At 35.4% G+C, this 22,289-nt stretch overlaps 1 protein-coding gene and 1 pseudogene across 2 annotated transcripts in view; both read right to left on the minus strand.

Annotated features, from left to right (window-relative positions):
• The window catches only part of PGR (progesterone receptor), a 98,209-nt gene that overhangs the window by 64,133 nt on the left and 11,787 nt on the right, over positions 1 to 22,289 (minus strand). The gene's annotated exons all lie outside the window — the stretch shown is intronic.
• Positions 19,274 to 19,395, minus strand: LOC118529063 (U2 spliceosomal RNA; annotated as a pseudogene).

Raw genomic sequence — 22,289 nt, forward strand, 5'->3', positions numbered from 1 at the left:
TTCAAGTGATTAAAACATGCTGACTATATAAAAAGCCATTAGTACATAATGATATGTAAGAAAGGAAAGAAGAAGAGAAAGAAACAAAACATACTCACTGGAAACTACAGGAGGATGCTATGGCACAAACTCATTACTTTGAAAATTGATAATCAAAGGGAAATAATCAGGCATCTCCTAGGCCTTCCAGTATTTTAAGATTACTAAATTACCTTTTGGAAGAAAGAACGATAAAAAAGATTTATAGCTGATAAAATCAGAAGGAATAAGAAAAATAGAAAATCATCTTTTTGCAATCCCTAAGGAAATGGTGACCACTTGTCAAGTCTGAAAAAACAATTAAAATACTCCTCTATTTTTCAACTGCATATCTGTGTGATTCCACATTTTCTTCATATGCTTCAACTAAAACAACATAGTGCAACAAGCTGACTGTAGGCACAGATATGAGATGCAGCTGCATTCCATTAAGGCAGACATTAAAATGACTTGTAAAAATGTAAAACAATGTCACACTTTTCATTAAAATTTTTGGTCTGGAAAATTAACATCAAATGGGTTTGCTATTTTTAAAACAACTTAATAAGAAGTTTCAAAAACTTACCACTTTAAATTTATAATATGATAAATACTGAGAGACCTAATCCACATAAACAAAAACTCTTTGAGCTCTCAATAATTTTTAAGCATGTAAAGCAAAGGGGTCCTAAGACCAGAGTGTTTGAGAACCACTGGCCTACACATGATTCTTGTAAAAATGTTTAACCTGAATCTAATTGTGTGTGTGTGGGAAAAACCCACAAAACAGACAAATCCAGGTTGTGGAAATTTCTACAAAACAGCTGGCCTGGACTCCTCAAAAGTGTCAATGTCTTGAAAGACAAAAAGAGGTGGGAGGATCTTTTTAGATTAAAGGAGAAGAAAGAAACTTGTTAACCAAAAGGAAATTCATTGTTCTTGAAAAATCCTTCATGAAAAAAGAACCTACACAGGATATTTTGGGAACAAATGGGGAAATCTGAATATTGAGTATATATAAGATAATATTATTGTATCAATATTAAATTTTCTAGTGTGATACCAGGGTTATTTTGCAGAATGTTCTTGTCCTTAGGAAATATGCCCTGAAAAAAAAAAAAAAAAAGGAAATATGCCCTGAAATTTTGAGAGGTAAAATATGATGCTTGCAATTTAATTTCATATAGTTGTATATAGATATTCATAATACTATTCTTTCAAATTTTATGGATGTTTTCTAGAAGGCAAAGTTTTCTGAAGACACAAGCAGAATAAGATAAAGGCTTGGACTAATTTTTCACATTAGCCAATCAGGGCTGGTTATATAAAACTGGAAAGAAGACAGATGGGAACAAAGACTATCTGACAGTGTGAAAGGTAGCTGGACAATAATGAAGCACTAAGTTTTAAAGTATATTCATATAAGATCCAAGGGTTTTTTGTTTTGTTTTGTTTTTGTTTTACTAAAGTGAAGGAAAATGTAGGTGGGGAGGTGGGGAGAAAGAAGAAAATTTTTTTTAAGTGGGCTCCATGCCCAATGTGGAGCAAAGCAGGGGCTTAAACTCACGATCCTGAGATCAAGACCTGAGCTGAGATCAAGAGTTGGATGCTTAACCCACTGAGCCACCCAGGTGCCCCAGGGGGAAAAAAAATTTACTGAGTACACTATGGGTCAATATATTAGGAATTTAACTGGCTTATTTCATGTAATCCTTATAACAAAATAGATAGATACTTCATAGGTATTTAATTTTTCCAAGGGGAAAATGACTAGTGAGGTACATGGAAGTACCTAAAGATAAAGTAGATGTAAAGAGTCTTCAGCTGAGAACAAAGAGGGCACAGAATATGTCCCTTAAGAACAGACATGGGCACTGGGCATCAGACACAAGCATGTGACACCTGAAAGGGGCTGCTTGAGAGTTACATCACACTGGCAGGCAGCAAAGGCAGAGAATGGCATGGCACCTCACATCTCTTATACAAGAATGCTGCTAAGCTTCGTCCTGAACCAGAGGCCACCCTAAGAATCCAATTTCTCTCAAGTATCAGGCAAACATGTACTTTAGTAGAAGTTGGGCATATTCCTAAACCCTAACATGTAAGTGAGAATATGTGTTACTTTCATCTAAGAATTACAACTCATCCTGATAGAATTCTTGCCAATCCCCACATTTAGTGTTTCAAAGAGGAACTCTAATGTCAGCCCAATTTTTATTTCTTGGTAATGAACCAGTTTTTTTTTTCTCCCCTGTTTAAACTCATGTATGATCTTTTCTATGTAAAATTAAAAATGTGTCCAATATACGTAAAGGTGAGCCCTTTTGATATACAGAGCAAAATTTTTATTTAACTTTTAAATTTATTTCTGTTATCCAAATTCTACCACCTATTAATTATAAGACCTTGAATAAATCATTTAACTTCTTGATGCTTCATTTTCCTCATCTATAAAATAACTTCTTGATGCTTCATTTTCCTCATCTATAAAATAATGGTTCAAAAGCTGTTTGAGAATTGAATAAAATAATCTGTTAAGTATGTGTGGCTCCTGGGTGACTCAGTCAGTTGAGCACCACACTCCTGTTGATTCTGGCTCAGGGGTCCTGAGATCAGGGCACCACACTCCTGTAGATTCTGGCTTGGGGTCCTGAGATCAGGGCACCGCTAGCCCCTCCAAGTTCAGCAGGGAGTCTGCTTCTCTCCCTCTCTTCTGCTCCAACCCCTGCTCACACAACACTTTCTCTCTTTCTCACTCTCTCTAAAATAAATAATCTTAAAAAATACATAGCACTAGACACAGAATAAATGCTTAATAGCTAGAAATTAGGACAGTTCAATAAACAGATACTTACTGAATATCTTCCATGTCTTGACATTGTCCTAGGTGCTGATAAGCTCTCAGAGCTTACTTTCCACAATCAGTTAATACTTTTGCTTAACTTGTTTTTTAGTTTATTCTTCAGAAGCACTGATTATTTATGTGCTGAATATCTGCTCTCTATTCATCATATCTGTTATCCAACAGCACAGTGATAAGACCACACATTTTATATCAGACATACTGTTACTCAAATTCTAGTTCTTACACTAGCTATACCTTGAGAAAATTATCTAAGTCTTAGGTTTCCCACTTTTAAAATGGAAATGAAGATAAACACTATATAAGACTGTTATACAGATTAAAAGACATAAGTTAGATAAAATACTTAGCACACTGGTACATAGTAAACACAATAAATCATAGCTTAAAATTTTCATCAATTTATCCTTTTTCCTTCATTGTGAAGTAATGCCTTAAGTAGAAACTCTACACAACTTATTTTATTCTATTTATAGTTCCCAAGAGATTTTAACTCTGCTATTACATTTTTGGATCTCACTGTCATATTGTCTTACCTCATCCAGCTATGTTATCATCTTATCTAGTTCCTTCCTATGACACGTGTTCTTGTTTCACAGATGCTGTCATCTTTTATCTTAATAACTCAAAGCAGATTCTTACTGAAATATTTCTTATGTTTCTTTTAGCAAATCAATTTTAAGTATGCTTTTTCCTAAAATCAGATCTATCTATTAATGATGAGGTGTTCAATCAAACAACTTGACAAGACTCTCATGGGAGAATGTGACTGGCAGTCACCAAAGTTCAGTATATTTAGGACATTTACCAAAGCTGGAAGTTAGAATGAGTTGGACGAGTGAGGAATGTCAGGAAATGGAATTAGAGAAGAAAGAGCTAATTACACAGATCCTGAGAGATGGCCTGCATTATCAGGAAACTAGTGAAACTAGTAACCAGAGGGTTAATAGGACTAATAAGTACAACAGCAACTTTTTACCTAAATATACTTGTTCTTGGAATGCAGCCTGCCACTATGCTTCTATAGATAACATTCTTTCTTGATACCATGGTAACAAAGTGTTGATATAGTTATTTTGCAGAGACTCAAGTCTTCACCAAGAAACTACCAGTGCCAGTCAGGACCACTGACCTATTCGAGCATGCACAAGTATCTGATGAATGAAATTTTGACATAGAAGGCCTAAAACTCCAGCCTTAGATCATGCCAAGGATGTCATTTTCTGGTCATGGGTCACGTGAAGATGTATATAGAAGATCTGTGCAGGCACAGAAAACAATCTTCAATCCTTCCCTACTTATTAATGTCCTTTATCTGACTTTTTAAAATTTTATTTAAATTCAATTAATTAACATATAGTGTATTATTAGTTTCAGAGGTAGAGTTCAGTGATTCATCAGTCTTATATAACACCCAGTGCTCATTACATCACGTGCCCTCCTTAATGTCTATCACCCAATTACCCCATCCCTTCACCCCCCTCCCCTAGAGCAACCCTTTGTTTCCTAGAGTTAAAAGTCTCTTATGGTTTGTCTCCCTCTCTGATTTCATCTTGTTTTATTTTCCCCTCCCTTCCACTATGTTCCTCTGTTTTGTTTCTTAAATTTGACATGAGTGAAATCATATGATAATTGTCTTTCTCTGATTGACTTATTTCCCTTAGGATAATACCCTCTAGTTCCACCCACGTCATTGCAAATGCCAAGATTTCTTTTTTTGATGATTGAGTAATATTCCACTGAATGTATATATACCACATCTTCTAGATCCATTCATCTGTTTATGGACCTCTGGGCTCTTTTCATAACTTGGCTAGTGGATATGATGGCTATAAATATTTAGGTGCGGTTGCCCCTTTGGATCATTATGTTTTTATCTTTGAGGTAAATACCTAGTAGTGCAATTGCTGGGTCGTAGGATAGCTCTATTTTTAACTTTTTGAGGAACCTCCATACTGTTTTCCAGGGTGGCTGTACCAGCTTGCATTCCACCAGCAGTGTAAGAGGGTTCCCCTTTCTCTGCATGCTGGCCAACACTTGTTGCTTCCTGAGTTGTTAATTTTAGGCATTCTGGCTGGTGTGAGATGGTATCTTATTGTGGTTTTGATTTATATTTCTCTGATGTCGAGTGATGTGGAACATTTTTTCATGTATCTATGGGCCATTTGTATGTCTTCTTTGCAGAAATGTCTGTTCATGTCTTCTGCCCATTACTTGACTGGATTTTTTTGTTTTTTGGATGTTGAGTTTGATGAGTTCTAGAAAGATTTTGGATACTAGCATTATATCTGATAAGACATTTGCAAATATCTTCTCCCATTTTGTGGGTTGCCTTTTAGTTTTATTGACTGTTTCCTTTGCTCTGCAAAAGTTTTTATCTTGATGACGTCCCAATAGTTCATTTTTGCTTTTGTTTCTCTTGCTTTAGTAGATGTATCTAGGAAGAAGTTGCTGCAGACAGGGTCAAAGGGGTTGCTGCCTGTGTTCTCCTCTAAGATTTTGATGGATTCCTGTCTCACATTTAGGTTTTTCATCCGTTTTGAGGTTATCTTTGTGTATGGTGTAAGATAATGGCCTAGTTTCATTCTTCTGTATGTGGCTGTCCAATTTTCCCAACACCATTTGTTGAAGAGACTTTTTTCCATTGTATATTCTTTTCTGATTTGTCAAAGATTAGTTGACCATAGAGTTGAGGGTCCATTTCTTGGGTCTCTATTCTGTTCCACTGATCTATGTGTTTGTTTTTGTGCCAGCACCATACTGTCATGATGATCACAGCTTAGTAATATAGCTTAAAGTCAGGCATTCTGATGCCCCAGCTTTGGTTTTCTTTTTCAACATTACTTTGGCTATTTGGGGTCTTTTCTGGTGCCATACAAATTTTAGGATTATTTGTTCCAGCTCTGTGAAAAATGTCAGGTATTTTGATAAGGATTGCACTGAATGTGTAGATTGCTCTGGGTAGCATAGACATTTTCATAATATTTGTTCTTCCAATCCATGAGCATGGAATGTTTTTCCATCTCTCTGTGTCTTCCTCAATTTCTTTCATGAGTGTTTGGTTAGGTTTGTTCCTAGGTATCTTATAGTTTTTGGTGCAATTGTAAATAGGATCGACTCCTTAATTTCTCTTTCTGCTGTCTCATTTTTAGTGTAAAGAAATAGTTGATTTCTGTGCATTGATTTTATATCCTGCCGTGTTGCTGAATTCCTGCATGAGTTCTAGCAGTTTTGGGGTGGAGTCTTTGGGGTTTTCCACATAAAGTATCATATCATCTGCAAAGAGTGAGAGTTTGACTTCTTCTTTGCTGATTTGGATGCCTTTTCTTTTTGTTGTCTGATTGCTGAGGCTAGGACTTCTAGTACTATATTGAACAACAGTGGTGATTGTGGATATCCCTGTCATGTTCCTGACCATAGGGGAAAAGCTCTGTTTTTCCCTGTTCAGAATGATATTCACTGTGGCCTTTTCATATATGGATTTTATGATACTGAGGTATGTTCCCTCTATCCCTACACTGTGGTGAGTTTTAATCAAGAAAGGATGCTATATTTTGTCAAATGCTTTTTCTGCATCTACTGAGAGGATCATATGGTTCTTGTTCTTTCTTTTATTAATGTATTGTATCACGTTGATTGATTTCGGATGTTGAACCAACCTTGCAGGCCAGGAATAAATCCCACTTGGTCTTGGTGAGTAATCCTTTTTATGTACTGTTGGATCCTATTGGTGAGAATTTTTCCATCCATGTTCATCAGGGATATTGGTCTATAATTCTCCTTTTTGGTGGGGTATTTGTCTGGTTTTGTGATCAAGGTAATGCTGCTGGCCTCATAGAATGAGTTTGGAAGTTTTCCTTCCTTTTCTATTTTTTGAAACAGCTTCAGAAGAATAGGTATTGATTCTTCTTCAAATGTTTGGTAGAATTCCACTGGGAGGCAATCTGGTCCTGTATGCTTGTTTGTTGGGATATTTTTGATTACTGATTCAATTTCTTTGCTGGTTAGGGGTCTGTTCAAGTTTACTATTTCTTCCTGTTTCCATTTTGATGGTTTATATGTTTCTAGGAATGCTCCATTTCTTCCAGATTGCCTAATTTGTTGGCATATAATTGCTCATAATATGTTCTTATAATTGTATATTTTTGGTGTTGGTTATGATCTCTCCTCTTTAATTCATGATTTTATTAATTTGGGTCCTTTATCTTTTCTTTTTGAAAAATCCAGCTAGGGGGTTATCGATCTTAATTCTTTCAAAGAAGTAGCTTCTAGTTTCATTGATCTGTTCTATTGTTCTTTTGGTTTCTACTTCACTGATTTCTGCTCCAATCTTTATTATTTTTCTTCTCCTGCTCAGTTTAGTCTTTGTTTTCTGCTTTCTCTAGCTTCTTTAGGTGTAAGGTTAACTTGTATATTTGAGATTTTCTCATTTTTTGAGAGAGGTTTGTATTGTTATTTACTTCCCTCTTAGGACTGCCTTTGCTGCATCCCAAAGGTTCTGAACAGTTGTGTATTCATCTGTTTCCATGATTTTTTTTTATTCTTTAATTTCCTGGTTGACCCATTCATTCTTTAGTAGGATGCTCTTTAACCTCCAACTATTTGAGTTCCTTCCAAATATCCTCTTGTGATTGAGTTTAAGTTTCCAAGTATTGTGGTCTGAAAATATGCAAGGAATAATCCCAATATTTTGGTACCAGTATGAGATCAATTCTGGGGAATATTCCATGTGCACTGGCAAAGAATGTGTATTCTGTTTCTTTAGGATGGAATGCTCTGCATATATCTGTGAAGTCCATCTAGTCCAGTGTGTCATTCAAAGTCCTTGTTTCCTGGTTGATCTGCTTAGATGATCTGGCCATTGTTGTGAGTAGGGTGTTAAAGTCCCCTAGTAGTATTGTATTATTATCAATGTATTTCTTTAATTTTGTTAATTGGTTTATATAATTGGCTGCTCCCAAGTTAGGGACATAAATATTTATAATGTTAGATCTTGTTGGATAGATGCTTTTATTATGATATAGTGTCCTTCTGCATCTCTTATTATAGTCTTTGATTTAAAATTTAATTTGTCTCATATAAGGATTGCTACCCCAGCTTTCTTTGGATGTCCATTAGCATGATAAATTGTTCTCCACCCCCTGTCTTTCAATCTGGAGGGGTCTTTGGGTCTATAATGAGTCTCTTATAGATAGCATATTGATGGGTCTTCCTTTTTTAATCCAATCTGATACCCTGTGTCTTTTGATTGGAGCATTTAGCCCATTTACTTTTAGAGTAACAATTGAAAGATATGAATTTAGTGCCATTGTATTACCTGTAAAGTCACTGTTTCTGTATATTGTCTCTGTTCCTTTCTGGTCCTGTTACTTTTGGGCTCTCTGCTCAGTTAAAGGATCCTCTTTAATATTTTTTTCAGGGCTGGTTTAGTGATCACAAATTCTTTTAGTTTCTGTTTGTGCTAGGAACTCTTTATCTCTCCTTCTATTCTGAAGGACAAGCTTGCTGGATAAAGTATTCTTGGTTGCATATTTTTATCATTTAGCACCCTGAATATATTATGCCAGTTCTTTCTGGCCTTCCAGGTCTCTGTGGATAAGTCTGCTGCCAGCCTTATGTTTCTACTCTTGTAGGTTAAGGACCTCTTGTCCTGAGCTCCTTTCAGGATTTTCTCTTTGTCTCTGATGTTTTCAAGCTTCATTATTATTTGTTGAGTTGTTGAGCTATTTTTATTGATTTTGGAGGGGGGTTCTCTGTGCCTCCTGGACTTGAATGCCTGCTTCCTTCTGCCCTCCCTTCCTCTTCCCCTGAAACCCCAATTATTCTAATATTGTTTTGCTTTATGGTATCACTTATCTCTTGAATTCTCCCCCTCATGATTCAGTAGTTATCTCTTTTTTTCTCAGTTTCTTTATTCTCTATCATTTTATCTTCTATATCACTGACTCTCTCTTCTGCCTCATTTATTCTAGCAGAGCCTCCATTTTTTATTTCACCTCTGTAATAGCCTTTTTTATTTCAACCTGATTAGATTTTAGTTCTTTCATTTCTCTAGAAAAGTATTCCCTAGTGTCTTCTATGCTTTTTTCAAGCCCAGCTAGTATCTTTATAATCATTATTCTGAATTCTACTTCTGACACCTTACTTATATTCATATTGATTAAGTCCATAGCAGTTAGTAGTGCCTCTTGTTCTCTTTTTTGGGGTGAGTTCTTTCATCTTATTCTGTCCAAAGAAGAATAGGTGAATGAGAGAATAAAATAAAAAATAGCAACAATGACCCCAGAAAAATATGTACTAACAAATCAGAAGAGATCAGAAACTGAAAAAGAAACAGAAAAAAAAACAAAAAAGAGAACTAAATCAAACAGATGAACAGAACATTAAACTAGATTGTGGATGTATTTTGGTTTGTTTTTTAGAAGAAACTAGATTCCAAAATTGTAAAGAAAGAAAAACTTATACAAAAATAAAATTGAATACAATGAAAGGAAACCAAAAATGAAATATATATATAATGTAAATGTAAAAATGAAAATTAAAAAAGACTTTAAAAAAGAGTTAATAAAATAAGAAATTAGCTTGCAAAAAGTGGTTGCTTTTCTATTTGTAGAATTGAAGCTTTTCTTTTTTTAAATCTCTGGTTGAGTTTGCAGGTATTCAGAATGATTTGCTAGCTATCTAGCTGAATTCCAGGGACCAGACGAAACTAGGGTCCCATACTTCTCCACCATCTTCCTCGCCTCTCCTCCTTTATCTGACTTTGAAGTCACATAGTTCCTCTCTTCTATACCCAGATCCTTTTCTGTTTGTCATTAAATATCACTGAATCTCCCCCTTCGGGGAGAAAGATTTGAGCCAGACTTCTGTCTCCTTGTTCGGCTGCTTCTTCAATAAACCTTTTCTTGCTGCATACTCCATGGATAAGTGATTGGCTTTGTTGCACATCTGGCATATGAACTTGGATTTGGTTACACTGGTAAGGTTAGAGCTGACTGAGCCAGAGGGAATGGTAGTGGAAAGGAAGGTCAGAGTATAACAGGACAAGACTCAAGAGGGCCTTGGAGACCACTGAAAGAACTTTGACTTTCTCTGAAGGAAGTATAGTGCCATTGCAGAGTTTTGAGCAGAGGAGTGACATAATCTGGCTTATATTTTAACAGGCATCATTTTGGCTTCTAGTTTGAGTATAGACTCTAGGAGCACAAGGGTGGAAAAGAATAGTTAAGATGCTATCATAATAAATCCAAAGAAGAATAATCATGGTGATAAGAGGTCAGATTCTAGATATATTCTAAAGGAGGAATGAAGTAGTTTACAGAATCTTACAGGTGACATGCTGATATTTAACATTTTAAGTCCTTGATGTCACCATTCACAATCTTTTCCTCTTCTTTCTTCTCTTCATTTCCTTTTAATTTCTTTCTGACTGGATCAGTTGCTCCTTCCTAAGGCTAGTCTTACTGGCTCTTTTTATAAAGAAAATAATGCCTCTGGATCTCTTCTGACCTCTCTTCTAATTATCTACATATCTTTTAAGTTTTAAAACACCAAATTATATTATATATATATATATATATGATACTTTCAAATATGTATTTAAGCTAACAAGTAGGCATTTAGAGAAGAAATTACATACAAAATTTAAAAACCCACACAATTACGTTACTTTAAGAAGATTTCACATAATACTGAAAAAAGGAATCATTAAGATATCTACAAAAATATGAAAAAAATTACAAAACTATATGCCAACAAGGGTGCTTAAATCATTGTGATACTCTGATACAAGATTATGACTTTTTAAACATATAAATGGTTCTTTCCCTCATATCTATGAGTTTATTTTTTCTTTTGAGTATTGCACTCCTGAATTTATAAAGGTTCAACTTCATTATTTTGTTCAAACTTCTGCTTTAGCATATCAGGTGACTTAACATTCTGTTATAATTCTCCAGAGTCACTCTGACTTCACCTGGAACTAGCTTTGTAAAAAACTAGAATTATATGGCTAATTAATAAGCATTGTCCTACTCATTATTTAGGCCTAGAATCCCTTATAAATAGATAAGACTGTACTATTATCAGATTTTTAAGCCTTTTATGATAAATCTCTTAGTCAATTGCTATTACCATGTTTTACTTCAAACACAGTGCTAAATGATGTGGTTTAGTAAAAGCAGTTTAGTCTTCGGAGTCTGGAAGAACTGGGTTTGATTACCAACTCCACTACTAACTGGCTGCGTGACCTTAGGCAAGTTACTTTCCCTAGCTATCTCAATTCTTACATTTGCAGAAAGAAATGGTAATAACTCCTCCAGCAACTCCTGAGAATTAAAGGAGATAATGAATACAGTACCATGTGTCTACCATGGTACCTGGTATGTTATAAAAACACAAAAAGAGAGTCTCCATCCTCCCTCCCTGTCCTCTCACATTTTTTAGGATTCTCCCTGGAGAAGGGAGCATTCTTGGTAGGGGCAACTACATATATGTCTTCTACACTTTAACTTCACTGCTTTAGGGAATGAAATTTTGTTTTTCCTCAGCAGAGGACTGAAGGCCCCTAATCTAGATCAAATAGTATTTTAAATAATCTTAAAACTGGCTCCCTAGCATCATCTTCTGCTCATCTTCTTTATTGCTTTTAGAGCTAACTTTCTCAAAAACAAAGCTGACCATGTCACTTCCCAGCTTAAAGACTCTGGCTCCCCCTGAGTAAAGCAGTACTTTATTATGCATAAGAACAGTTGAATAGGTCATTAAAATGCAGAATAGGAGCTAACTTTTGGACTTGTTAGTTGAGATGTTGAGTAGTCATTTATGAAGTTATCAAGTCAATAGTTGGATATATAAGTCTGGAATTCAGGGGAGAAGTCTGAGCTAAAGATAGAAATTTGAGAGCATCAGGATGATTTACCTAAAGCCATGAGACTAGATTGTATCTCCTAGGAGGTAAGTACATAAAACAGAAGGGAAAAGGTCCACATACTGAGCACTGGGCCTTCTGTATTAAAAGCTAAAGGAGAAGAGGACACTGAACAGGAGCCAGTAGGGAAAGATCAAGAGAGTGTGGTGTCCTGAAAGCCAAGAGAAGAAAAGTATTTCCAGGAAGCTGGAACAATCAGCTGTCAAATGCAAGTTAAGATGGGACTGAGAATTGCCCATCAGATTTTTGCCATGTGGTAACTTTGACAAGAGAAGTTTTGGTGGAATGAGTGGCAGAGACAAAAGACAGATTGGATAGATTTAAGGAAGAATGGAAGAAAACTCATCAGAGGAATGTGGCTGCAAAAGGAGATTGGATGGTTTAAGGAAGAATGGAAGAAAACTCATCAGAAGAATGTGGCTGCAAAAGGAGTAGAGAAATAGTAGGCAGTTGAAGAATAAGTAAAACCAACAGAAGTATTTTGGCTTTATTTTAAGATGGGAGAAATAATGGCATGTTTACATGCTGATGGGAATGATCCACCAGAGAGGGGGAAAATTATGATTTAAGTAGAGAGGGGGAAAATTGCTGGGGCCTGCTCTTGAGTCAACAGTAGAACACTGGACCTGGGGCACAAGGGGAGAGAGGGCTGGCCTTGAAGAGCATTGCAGATCTCTAGTAACAGGAAGAAAAGTTGATTATAGGTTAGATGCTACATGAGTATATGTGGTGGTAGCATTTTCAGAAAGTTTTCTCAGAAAATTAGGAATCAAGGTCACCAGTTGAAAGTGAGGGTGGGAGAGTGTTTGAAGGCTAAGAGGAAGGTGTAAGGTAGTCATCCAGAAACCATGGACAATGAATGGACTTTATTTGCAGGGCTTATTACTTAGTGTTGTATTAACTTTTCAATCCCACCTACCTATTATGCAAAGTTTCTTTTCCTCTGAAATTCAGCTAGCAAATTTCTTCCCTCCCTGATGTAAATCAGTTTTCATTACAAATAATTAGGACAAAGAGACAATAGATAATGGATAAGATGTAACATAATGAATGAAAGAGAAATTTCTCTTGGTTCCAATCTCAGCCCTGCCATTTATTTTCTATTTGTCTACACAAGTGATTTAACCTTTTTGTGCTTCATGTAATACACAAAGGCAAGTTTATGTAATAAATTTATTACTTATTAATAAATGTTACATAAATGCCACTATTATTATTAAATATATTCAGAACCTAAGCATTGAAACCCTTTGGAAGATTTTTTTAAGAACTTAGAAAATTTTATCTCCAAGTGTTTATGTAGTTTGAAACTTCTTTTTTCTATAATGTACTTATAATGCCTTCACAACAAAATCAAATAACAACCTAATCCCCTGCAGATATCTGTTTTTCAAAATGCTCTTTACATCACAAAGGGATGTCTAGCAAAAGGTAGTTACTTCATTTTTCTAACGAAAACTTTGCCTTTAGCTTGAAAAGGCAGATGAAGTGTCCCTTCTGCTAAATGTAGCATACCACTGTGACACTTATCATAGGAAACATCAGCAATTTGGAAAACATATCCTTTTATAAAAGAAAATATGTAGTTTAAATTTGAAACTCTTTAAGTACTGTGCAGTGAGAAAAACACTGTATTGTAAAAAAGATTTTCATTGTCATGCCTCATTATGTTGCAAAATATAATTAAGATTCTACTGTATTTTAAGGTCCCTGTGTTAAAAATCAATCATAGCAAATGATATTTGCAGAGCTTTGTTCATTTAAGATTTCAACTTATTTGTTGTAGCCATGTTGAATGTTTTATGCTCATCATGTTTCCATTCCCATTTTTTAGATACATGAGCAAAGACTCACAACTTACCAAAAATAATAGGTAGTGCTGAAAGAGTTTATTTATTTTGTCTTGTAATAGTAAGAAAAGGTTTTTTCTTGGAAATAGTAGGACTTACTTCCAATCTTTAAAAAAAAAAAGAGTTAGGCATTAAGATTTCATTTTCAGAAGTACTCAATAAATGATTCTTGGACTACTGGCTTATTATACAAAAAAATTCAGAGGGTCAAAAATTTAAGTTTTTTTAAGGAAAAAAATTAAAAGCATGGGAAGATGGAGGTATGTATTTTATAATCTTGGAGTGCTAAATTTTCTAATGTTGACATGAAATCTAGAATTCAAAACCAAATTTGGTCAATTTTACTACATAAATAAATTTCTAAACCTATTCTTTAAGACAAAAAAGTCAAAGGACAAATTGGGAAACTGTAACACATGTTAAGTCAAAAGAATGTCATTACTAATATGTAAAATATTCTTACAAACCACTAAGAAAAAAAAGACAAAAATGAAAAAATATGAAGACAATTCATAAAATACAGTCTACAGATGTATGAAAAATGTTCAATGCACAATAATTATTACTGATAAAAATAATAATGGTCATTCTAGCAATCAGGTTGATAAAACAATGAATAATGACCATTTGAGAATTAGAAGTCAATTTGGTATTATCTATTTAAAGTATACATTACTTGGCCCAACAATTCCATTTCTAGAAACCAGTTCTCAAAAAACCAAAAACCAAAAAACAAAAACAAAAACTAAACTCTAGGGACACCTGGATGGCCCAGTTGGTTAAGTGTCTGTCTTCAGCCAGGGTCATGATCCCAGGGTCCTGGGATCGAGTCCAGCATGGGGCTCCTTGCTCAGTAGGGAGCTTGTTTCTCTCTCTCCCTGCTTATGCACTTGCATGCTCTCTCTCTCTCAAACAAATAAATAAATAAAATCTTAAAGAAAACACTAAACTCTAGAAACATGTAGCAATACCTCTAGGTGGATATTTATTACTACATTATTTGTGAAACAGAAAATATCCCAAAGTCTCTGAATAGGATAATTATTATACACCCTTACAATGAAATACTCTGTGACATTTTAAAGAGTGAGCTAGCTGTTTATATTACAGATGTGAAAAGATATCTAAAATATAGAATTTTGTGAAAAAAGCAAGCTATTATGTCATTTGGATTAAAATAATTTCATCCATTTGATATTACTATGTATAGAAAACTATCTGAAAAAATAAACACCAAACTGCTTACTGACAGGATAAAATATGATGATATGCTTTGTTCTTCAAGCAAAAATTTCCTGAAGATGCGACTATTACACATCAACCTAGTGCCTGATTTCCCTCCACACCAGCTCTACATTGTCTGAGGAGCCTCTGCTCCCTAGTGCAGTCTAGTGGCCATAGTACACCAGTTTGACCTTCAGGTATCCTAAGAACTTAAAAGGGACCAACAAGGAATGACATTTTCAGAGGAATAATTCAGGACAAAGCTTGAGGTTATCCTGCAACATGAATTAAGGAATCCAGACTGACTAGATAAAGCCAAGGACTGAGAGAGGTTCACAATTCCTCATTCACAATTTCTTTTTCTTTTTTTTTTTATTATGTTATGTTAATCACCATACATTACATCAATAGTTTTTGATGTAGTGTTCCATGATTCATTGTTTGTGCATAACACCCAGTGCTCCATGCAGAACATGCCCTCTTTAATACCCATCACCAGGCTAACCCATCCTCCCACCCCCTCCCCTCTAGAACCCTCAGTTTGTTTTTCAGAGTCCATAGTCTCTCATGGTTCATCTCCTCCTCTGATTCCCACCCCCCAATCTTCCCCTCCTGCTATCTTCTTTTTTTTTTTTCTTAACATATATTGCATTATTTGTTTCAGAGGTACAGATCTGTGATTCAACAGTCTTGCACAATTCACAGCACTCACCATAGCACATACCCTCCCCAATGTCTATCACCCAGCCACCCATCCCTCCCACTCACCACCACTCCAGCAACCCTCAGTTTGTTTCCTGAGATTAAGAATTCCTCATATCAGTGAGGTCATATGATACACGTCTTTCTCTGATTGACTTATTTCGCTCAGCATAATACCCTCCAGTTCCATCCACGTCGTTGCAAATGGCAAGATTTCATTCTTTTTGATGGCTGCATAATATTCCATTGTATATATATACCACTTCTTCTTTATCCATTCATCTGTTGATGGACATTCTGGCTCTTTCCACAGTTTGGCTACTGTGGACATTGCTCCTATAAACATCGGAGTGCACATACCTCTTTGGATCCCTACATTTGTATCTTTGGGGTAAATACCATGTAGTGCAATTGCTGGGTCATAGGGCAGCTCTATTTTCAATTTTCTGAGGAACCTCCATACTGTTTTCCAGAGTGGCTGCACCAGCTTGCATCCCCACCAACAGTGTAGGAGGGTTCCCCTTTCTCTGCATCCCCGCCAACATCTGTCATTTCCTGACTTGTTAATTTTAGCCATTCTCACTGGTGTGAGGTGATATCTCATTGAGGTTTTGATTTGGATTTCCCTGACGTCCAGCGATTTTGAGCACTTTTTCATGTGTCTGTTGGCCATTTGGATGTCTTCTTTGGAAAAATGTCTGTTCATGTCTTCTGCCCGTTTCTTGATTGGATCATTTATTCTTTGGGTGTTGAGTTTAAGAAGTTCTTTATAGATTTTGGATACTAGCCCTTTATCTGATATGTCATTTGCAAATATCTTCTCCCATTCTGTTGGTTGTCTTTTGGTTTTGTTGACTGTTTCTTCTGCTGTGCAAAAGCTTTTTATCTTGATGAAGTCCCAAGAGTTCATTTTTGCCCTTGCTTCCCTTGCCTTTGGTGATGTTTCTAGGAAGACGTTGCTGTGGCTGAGATCGAAGAGGTTGCTGCCTGTGTTCTCCTTTAGGATGTTGATGGACTCCTGTCTCACATTGAGGTCTTTCAACCATTTGGAGTCTATTTTTGTGTGTGGTGTAGGGAAATGGTCCAGTTTCATTCTTCTGCATGTGGCTGTCCAATTTTCCCAACATCATTTGTTGAAGAGACTGTCTTTTTTCCATTGGACATTCTTTCCTGCTTTGTCGAAGATTACTTGGCCATAGAGTTGAGGGTCCATTTCTGGGCTCTCTATTCTGTTCCACTGATCTATGTGTCTGTTTTTGTGCCAGTACCATACAGTCTTGATGATGACAGCTTTATAAGAGAGCTTAAGTCTGGAATTGGGATGCCGCCAGGTTTGCTTTTCTTTTTCAACATTCCTCTGGCTATTCGAGGTCTTTTCTGGTTCCATACAAATTTTAGGATTATTTGTTCCATTTCTTTGAAAAAAGTGGATGGTATTTTGATGGGGATTGCATTGAATGTTTAGATTGCTCTAGGTAGCATTGACATCTTCACAGTATTTTTTCTTCCTCATTCACAATTTCAATACACAAAAACACTTGCTAAAAAAAGTTTTGCTGTAGTTATTTGTCAACGAGAGTTCACTTGACCTGACTTCATTTGGCAGCAGAACCAGCCCAAACTTACATTTTATAGGCTGTGTTCATACATTTTGCTGTATAAATATTCATGTGTTTCATTATGAAGTTTTATTCTAGATTATCTTTTTAAAATGTCTACACAATTCTGAAACACATCAGGCCCAAAAGATTTTAGCTTAGAGATTTTGGACATGTAGTAAGAAATAAATTTATAGACTTTATTGAACATGGTGCCCGCTGTAGTTTTGCAATGTAGCAGCCCTGAAAATTATAATAAATGTTTATGAAACAATTATTGTTATTTATTCTTCCTGTACTTTTACTACCATATTGGGTTCTGCAGAAGGTTACAAAAGATAAATAATGTATCATGCTTAAATTCATAGAATTTTAGATTCCACCAGGGAGGTTAGAAAACCCCATAGGTATAACACAGGTAATAAAAACTAAATGTGGTTTGGATCTTGAGGGTAAAAAAAAAAATCATATTAATTAGAGAGACAAAAACAATGAATGTTTTTATGGGGAAGGTAAAATGTTAGATGGACTGCTGAGAATGCATGATTTTAAAAGCAAGAATTGTAATAATGGCTGTTATAAACAAAAAGTATAGAATAAACAATAGTACAATTTAAGGTTCAGGATCCAAGGATACCTTGCAATTACATATAACATTTTTGTGTTCTTTTCTGGGTGGATTGCTCTCATGATATTTTCAAAGGAATTTACTCATGGTGCATACTCCCCACTTGTTTATTCAGTCCCATAAATCACTTTGTCACAGAGGAGAAAATAACATTGAAAATATTTCTTTTTCTGAAGAAATATTACTATTGAGTACTATGCTACAAAAAAATGATTCCTTAAAATTTTATATAAAATACGTAACACCAAAGGCTGTAGTAGCAGTTGAGAACCAAAAACCTAAGTTAATTACATTAAAAAAATTGAGCATGAAAATTTAGTTCTTTACATTGTAGGAGTTAAAGGAAAACACAATAGGCTGACAAATTATGTGAAATATGCACTATGTAGTTTATTACTATATGAGGGTCATCCAGCAATAAGAAGGATATTGTGTTTATCTACCCTTCTCAAATTCAGTGGATATGGAAGATCGATAGGGTATCTTTCTAAAATTCTAAATGGGGATAAAATTTAAAAATCCAGGGAAGTAAATGGTTAGAGTCACTGTCTTAAGTATCAATTACTTCAATCAGTCCTTTAAACAAGTGATTGATAAAAGATTCCCTGGAGTTACTTTGTTTTGCTGACAAAGATAAAGCTCTATAAGTCAGATGTGATTTTCAGACAATAATGTTCATATTCTGTTTGAATATTAAACAGTTGGATCTGAAATCTTGACCAAATGTTCATCTTAGCTTTGCACAGATGTCAAAAAATCAAGGAACTGTTTAGGATTCACTCAAGTACCTGAATAAACACTTGTTTGAGGCCTAACAGTTTCCTGTTATGATGAAATGATATTTAAAAGAAAATGTTGGCAGAGAATCCTTTGTGCAAATAAAATCTTAAGTGGAAGAATAAACCAAATAAACAGAGAAAACAGAGTTGTTCTGGTTTGAAAAAGGAATGGGACTGACTTGAGGAGTACAATTTGAAAACCACTCTCCTGGAAGAGATCATGTTTTTGTCTGAAGAATTATAAAGTAATTAACATTTATTCAAATACAAAACATTCTGGAGAGGTAGCATATGGGCACACAAAACACAGAAGTTGCAGTCAGATGCCCTGGATTTGAATCTTGACCCCTATACTTTGTAGTGACCTACTCATCTGTGAAGTATAGATAATAAGAGTACTTCTATCTCATAAAACTCTTAGGAGGATTAAATGACTTAATATAGTAAAGCACTTAGAACAGTGCCTGGGTCATGGTCAAGAGTAGTTAAGTGTTTTTAAATGAATAAGCCTCTTACACAACATCAGGATATGTTAGTGGAACAAACTGCAATTCTTCTAGAGATGTCTAATTGAATACTATGGTGTATCATCCATGGCTTTGGCATAACTAGAGTTGAAGTATTCTCATGTTTACTAACTATACAATGGTTTTTTTTGTTTTGTTTTTTTCTTCTTCCTGATTTTGGATATGACAAAAATGGGGATTATGTACATATTCATCTTTCTAGTTCTAGTATAAGCAACTTTTAAACTGATAAGAACAGATACTACACTTGATCTTAGCCAAAAGGCCGAAAAGCGATAGTATAAGCAACTTTTAAATGTAGTAAGTGTCAACACATGTATCTGGAGTGAATAAATTAATGACTTAAATCATTTTAGCAGCATGACGGAAGCTAATCATGTAGTTCATTTAGAGCTGATTAAAAATAATTATATTCTGGAAAAAGGAACAAGGCATGTACTCAAGGAGGCAAACACAAAAAAACTTACTCAAGTAATGGTATGACACTGATGCCTTAATAAAAGGATTTTCATACTGCAAGCTGGAACAGCTACTCTGGAAAACAGTACGGAGGTTCCTCAAGAAGTTGAAAATAGAGCTACCCTATAACCCAGTAATTACACTACTTGGTATTATCCCAAAGATACAAATGTAGTGATCTGAAGGGGCACCTGCACCCCAATGTTTATAGCAGCAATGTCCACAATAGCCAAACTGTGGAAAGAGCCCAGATGTCCATCAACAGAAGAATGGATAAAGAAGATGTGGTATATATGTGTGTGTGTATATATATATAATGGAGTATTACTCAGCTTTCAAAAAGGATGCAATCTTACCATTTACATCAGTATTGGTGGAACTGGAGGGTATTATGCTGAGTGAAATAAGTCAGTCAGAGGAAGACAATTATCATATGGTTTCACTCGGATGTGGAATATAAAAAATAGCACAGAGGATCATAGGGAAAGGGAGGGAAAAGTCAAAAGGAAGAAATCAGAGAGGGAGACAAACCATGAGAGACTCTTAACTATACGAAACAAACAGGGTTGCTAGAGGGGAGGTTGGTGGGGGGGGGATGGGGTAACTGGGTGATGGGCATTAAGGAGGGCACGTGTTGTGATGAGCACTGGGTGTTATATGGAACTGATGGTTAACTGAATTCTACATCTGAAACTAATGATATACTACATGTTGGCTAATTGAATTTAAAAAATAAATAAAAGGATTATCATACTATGAAATATTATGCAATAAAGAACAAGCCAGGACTATAAATAAACACAGAGCTTCAAGTCATTGTTGCACGAAAAAATGATGAAGAATTATTACATATAGGATACCTTTTATGTATGAACATATGCAAAACATTATATACACATACACAGGTTAAAAACTAAGATAGAGGTAGAGAAGAATGGTAGGGAAGGGAACAGATTAGAAGTATTGATCCAAGAGGACTTAAACCTTATTGGTAAGGTTTTTCCTTTTTAAAGGAGAATGTATTATTGTGTTACTTGAGTAATTAAAGTATAATAACTCAAAGGCTGAAGCAGAAGCACTAGCTGTTAAAATTAGCATGAATGTCTTGATACCAATGCCTCCCCACTCAGATTTTTGCAGTGGTGTTAAGATGCAGGTTCTGAAGAGGCATTAATAATTTGGCAACCCTAAATAAGCAAATACATTAAGCAGATGATCCCCAATGCAGTCTTTCTGCTACTTCTTTTTCAGTAAAATGGAGACGTTAATGGGTCATAATGCAAAATTGTGCTTAAAACCAGCTTACTATTCACACAAAATATTAAACTGAGAGACCTGTAGCATAAATATAAATTATGAGTATTTATTAATAAGAATATTTATTATTTATAAAGAAGCCAGTCCAGTGAATTACTTCATGTTTATTTTTAGGATAACAGAAAAACTGTTGCAGGGTAGTCTCTACTGGAGAGAAAATTAAACAAGATTATTGGCAAATTATCTTCTCAAGAGCCCAAATTTTAATCAAAGAAATTATGGTGGGAGGGATTGTTGGATAATTTTGTGGAGTGCAAAAGACACAGAAAACATTATAGAGCTTTCTAAAGACAGAAAATAATTCATGAATTGGTCCATTAAAATTTGAATGTATAGTTAGAGCAGGCTTCAAAACAAGGAAAGTTCTTAAGGATAAAAAGGAGCATTACATAATGATAAAGGAGTTGATTCTCCAAGAAGATATAACAATCATTAATGTGTAAGATCTAACAGCAGAGCATTAAAATTTTGTGACAAGAGCTGATAGCACTGCAAGGAAAAAGAGATGAATCTACTATTATAGTTGGACATTTCAACATCTCTCTATCGACACATCCACTAGGCCAAAAAAAAAAAAAAAAAAGTCAATGAGGACACAGGTGAACCCAACAACATCATTCAATGGGATATAATTGACGTCTATAGACTACTTCATTCAACAGCAGCAGATTACACATTCTCAAGCCCACATGGAACCTTCACCAAGATAAACCACATTCTAGGTCATAAAACACACTTCAACAAATTTGAAGAATAGAAATTATTAAATGTCTGCTCTTAGACCACAATGAAATTGAACTTTAAACAGAAAGACAACTGGAAAATAAAACATGTGGAGATGGAGATTTTACAACACACTTTTAATTAACACATGATTCAAAGAAAAAAAATCTTGAGAAATTAAAAAAAATTTTGAACTAAATAAAACTGAAGGGATGCCTGGGTGGTTCAGTCAGTTAAGCATCTGCCTTCGGCTCAGGTCATGATCCCAGGGTCCTGAGATCGAGCCCCGCGTTGGGCTCTCTGCTCAGTGGGGAGCCTGCTTCTCCCTCTCCCTCTGCCTGCCACTCCCCCTGCTTGTGCTCTCTCTGACAAATAAATGAATGGGGAGGGTATGTGCTATGGTGAGCCCAGTGAATTGTGTCAGACTGTTGAATCACAGACCTGTACCTCTGAAACAAATAATACATTATACGTTAAAAAAGAAGAAGAAGAAGAAGAAGAAGAAGAAGAAGAAGAAGAAGAAGAAGAAGCAGCAGCAGCTAGCAGGAAGGGAAGAATGAGGGGGGGAAATCAGAGGGGGAGACAAACCATGAAAGACTATGGACTCTGAGAAACAAACTGAGGGTTCTAGAGGGGAGGTGGGTGGGTGGATGGGTTAGTCTGGTGATGGGT

Source organism: Halichoerus grypus, chromosome 11 (assembly GCF_964656455.1).
Source record: "Halichoerus grypus chromosome 11, mHalGry1.hap1.1, whole genome shotgun sequence".
In the NCBI taxonomy this organism is placed as follows: Eukaryota; Metazoa; Chordata; class Mammalia; order Carnivora; family Phocidae; genus Halichoerus; species Halichoerus grypus.